This window comes from Diplotaxodon limnothrissa, linkage group LG12 (assembly GCF_057381915.1).
Source record: "Diplotaxodon limnothrissa isolate DT_005_m linkage group LG12, D_limnothrissa_male_GT1.1, whole genome shotgun sequence".
Taxonomy (NCBI): Eukaryota; Metazoa; Chordata; class Actinopteri; order Cichliformes; family Cichlidae; genus Diplotaxodon; species Diplotaxodon limnothrissa.
This window is the reverse complement of record NC_140607.1, coordinates 37625485-37629764: the sequence shown is the minus strand read 5'-3', so window position 1 is coordinate 37629764 and position 4280 is coordinate 37625485. Positions and strand designations below refer to the sequence as shown.

General features: G+C 38.3%; 1 long non-coding RNA gene across 1 annotated transcript; it reads left to right on the top strand.

The window, feature by feature from the left end:
- The first annotated feature begins 648 nt into the window (after positions 1 to 648).
- LOC146621854 (uncharacterized) lies at positions 649 to 3245 on the top strand. Its single transcript, XR_014906602.1, has 5 exons — positions 649 to 841; positions 1537 to 1602; positions 1953 to 2108; positions 2561 to 2653; positions 2954 to 3245. It is a non-coding gene; the product is annotated as an uncharacterized LOC146621854 (long non-coding RNA).
- Positions 3246 to 4280: the final 1035 nt, after the last annotated feature.

Sequence of the window (4280 nt, the reverse complement as noted above, 5' to 3'; positions counted from 1 at the left end):
CAACAGAACACAGTGTGCTTTGAGGTAGGAGCCAAAAAGGGTGTAGTTTGTGGGTGTGATCACCCGTGTGTACACCTGTGAGCATGGACGCGCTTGTTTTTTGTTTTTTTAAAAGGTTCCTTCATGTAATGATCTGCTAGAGGGTGTGGGGGGGCCACAGCCCCGTCCTCCAGGGCGTGAAGCAGGTGTGGAGGAGATCAAAACTCCAGACATCCAGAGGCCCCCAGAACACAAGAGACCAAGGAAGACCAACAGAGGGGCAGCCGCGCCACTGTCCCGGAAAGAGCTGAGGAGAGTCCCAGATGAGGGCTCACTCAGCAGCCGCGGAGCAGAAGCCAGGGGGAGTTGCAGTGACGCGCCCGTGAGCTCCGCCGGCAGCCAGCTGCGCCTGAGTGACCGAGCCCCAGGCCGAGAGGCCGGGGGCACCCCACCTCCGAAGTGGCCCGAGCGAGCCCCAGGTTCCAGGCCCCGATAAGCGGCCGCCAACACTCAAAAAAATGAATGAGGTGGATTGTTCAGTGTATATTAATTATTTATTTTCATTTTACTTAAAATATATGTTTTTGTTAAGTTAACATATGTTTTTCTAATCAAGTCTACGTAATTGTGTCTATTATTCAACGTACATAATACTAATGTGTTACTTGATCGCATAACATTTAAGTTAAGTCAATTAGGATCGATATACCTTGTATATCCACAAGGTGGCAGTAATGCAAAAACAGTTGTAATGAAACCGCGCAGAACAAGAAGGTTTCACGGCTTGTGCCTGCTCATGCGCAAGACTTCAAATTTAACTGAAAAAGGCTGTTTTGGCGCCAAGCTGCTGTTTCTTTGAGAGGTAAGACCACTTTTTTCTTTGACTATGTTGTGTAGTATCTATATGTCCAGCATGGTTATATTTTGCGTTTGTCTTACAAGACATGTTATATCGTTTGCGTGCGCTTGTTTTACATTAGTTTTACTGGGTCCTGGACATGCTTATTTTGTGGACTGTGTAAGAAACATTTTTGTTTTTTGTTTTATTAAGGGATTAGCTACAGGGGTTCATGGGGTTATTCTTTCAAGGGGTTATTTTTCCATTTGCTTTCTTGGGATTCCTTTTCTGTAATCCGAGAGTCGGAAATATCGAATAGGATAGCAAGGATAGCATAAAGTGACATTTAAAATCCAAAAAGTCAAGGGCGAAAGCCACTGTGACACCATTGTTCTGCTCTATCAGTAATCTGTATTATGTAAAAATGGTCTGTAAATACAGCATGTTTCCTAGCGGAGTTATACATATCAATGTAGTTATAAATTACAGTTTGTGAAAGTACACACTTAATTTTTTTAATAAAATTATTCAAGACATATGAGTGGACAGACAATGGAGGTCGACAGACCTGGTGATAATTGCTTCTATAGAAAGTTAGCACATGGCAGTGTCAATCTCTTGCTTTTCTTCTGAGTAGTATTTTATTTAGTTGTAATTCAAACAATAATTTGCTTCTTGAAATTAAGGAATTAATTTTTTTTTTTCTTTATAAATCTCAGATCCTGCCTTTACCTGCTCCCTCCTATACTGATGTGGTGTATGTGGTATTGCTGAGCTTGTATGTGGTATGTGAACTGTTATACTTTTAAAAACAAAACTGTTTTATAAGTTAAGTTTTCTTTTGTGACCCATCCCATGCCCCTGTTATTTCTTCTCCACATCTGAACCATGGTAAAGGTTGCAGTTCAAGGGCCTGAGGCATGAAATTCTTTTCAGATCAGCTGTGATCAATATTTTTTGGAACTTGATAAATAACAATAAAAGCTGTAATGGCTCCATTAGCATTTTGTGTAAATGTTTGTGTTAAAATTATAGCTTTAATGAGGTCTTACTACATTAGTTTTAGTTTGTATATGTGTACATATAGTATGTATATTTACAGTACAGTATGTTGTGTTTGTTGACATATTTTCAGGTGGAAGCAGAATATGTGAGGATTACTACTGCTGCACATGTTCCAAGGCTTTTTACACAACTTGACCAATACACTGACCAGCTCATAAAAGTCTTCAAGAAAAAAGGAGGCGTTGCAGGGAAGAAAATTAGACAAACTTTGGCCCCAGCCACACAGGTGCGTTATTCTGTTGGTAGCAAAATATTATGGCTAATAAGATCATTTTCAAATTTAAACAGCTAGTGTATGGTAGCTGCACAGTGCACTTACATTTATATTAAGCAAGACAAAGTTTGGTACTCAAAACGTTGGAAAATTTAAATTACCTAAACATATGTAAAATCTGATCCCTTGATTTAGGTTAAACCAGAAGTGAATGTTTTTATGTTATGTTTTGAATGCAAAAAAGATGATGTATTAGTTTGTCTTTACCTCCATTATGGACATATCTAATGTGGTGGAAACCCTGCCCAACAGGTTAACTATTCATGTCCATGTGATGATTAGTTGGTCTTGTGTACATGTCTATCTGTGCAGTGGATATGTCATTCATTTTGTGTATAATGTGAGTTTCTGTCATCCTAAAGTATATCTGTTTTCTCTTCCTGTATCTCTGCCACTCTCTACAGAAGGAAACCATTGAAAAGGGGAGGGAGTGTGTCCTCAGGGCACTACCTTTTTACCTGAATGAAGACCCAAGCATCCTCTTCAAAGAATAATTGGTTGGTAATTTTAGTTTAGTTTTTTATCTGTATTAAACCAAATTTTGAATAACTAATGTTGTTGCATGTTGTAATGTTGTTGTTGTTGTTGTAATTTGCATGGAACCTGTTTAAATGTTTTGGGAAATCTTCTTGTATACCCAAACTATTTATATTTATCGTTGAATCTGTAGTCTAAAATAGTGGCGCACTGGGGTGCATGTTCCTAATATTGTGTTTACGTCATTAAAGGGTAGCTTTGGCCCTTTTTCTTTCTTTTTTTAAAACTGGATGCCATTTTTCTATGTTTTTGTGTCTAAGCTACAGCTGTTCAGAGGGAGCTGGAACAAATTACCCTTGCTATCTTTACCATCGAAAGAGCTGATGCCAGCACTCCTCCAGCCGATGTGGGTATAACCATCTAGTGTGTCCTGCATGACCTGGAAGACCTGGCCTCTGCATGTGCACTCTTAATGGGTGGGATATATGCACTGAATCTCAGTTAACCTCAAGACTGAAAGCTAAGAGACAATCAAAAGTATTGAGATTTAAAGGATTTAATTGAGAGATGATACTGCACCAGAAATGTTGAAGGGTGGTGTGTATATTAGCGTTCAAGGCATATTGTTATGAGGTAGAAATATGTTCATATTCAGTTTGTGTTACATTGTGTGCATTGTAAAGGTAATTGCAATACATACTAAAAATAAGGGTAAGTTAGGAGGTTGATCTGATATCCTCGTGTTGGTGTTGTTCCCAGATCATCATACTAAATGTTGTTCCAGGATCAACATTGCAAGTGACCAATCAGAATGTTGTGACGTCATACTTTTGCGACTTCGGGAAAAACCGGCGTAAAACAAAAAACTGTACTTAAGCTGCGTGAAACCGCCTCTGTCCGCCGATCAACTGACCCTAACCGTAACCCTTTAATAAACAGTAAGCAGAATTGATATTGTCCTTGCAACATTGGAATTTCATAAATGCACGAATGGCTTGGAATAGAATAACGTCACAACAATGTGATTGGTCACTTGCAATGTTGAACCTGGAACAACATTTTCATGATGGTCTGGGAACAACACCAACACGAGGATATCAGATCATCCAAGTTGGGAATGCAGGATGAATGTATATTTTGTGGACTTTTAAAGACGAACAATTGTTTCCATGTTAAAATGTTTACATCTGAAGTTTTTTGCCCAAACACTGGTAAAATAAATGTTGACAGTGGCGAGTGTTAAATGGTTACTGCTGTGCTGTTGCAAAAAAACTGAACGCTGACAAGCTGTTTTATTGTTAGACCATAATGTTGGCATGTTTTGTTAAAGTTTTATTTGGGATGGTGATGTAATTTTCTTTGATTGCTAATATCAGTGGACTATTTATTATGATTATTATTATTATTATTATTATTATTGTTGTTGTTGTTGTTGTTGTTACATTTTTTTTTTTTTTTTAAATTGTGGCTGTTGAGGTGGACACTTCACTTTGCATTGTTAAAGGAAAGCACTTCATTGGCATTGTGTTACTGGACTGACCCTAAGCAATCATTGCAAATAGCAACTTTGCTATCCATTTTAGACACTAAAAGAAAAAAACACTCACAGACCTTACTAGCATCACATGTGCATAACTCAAGTGTCAT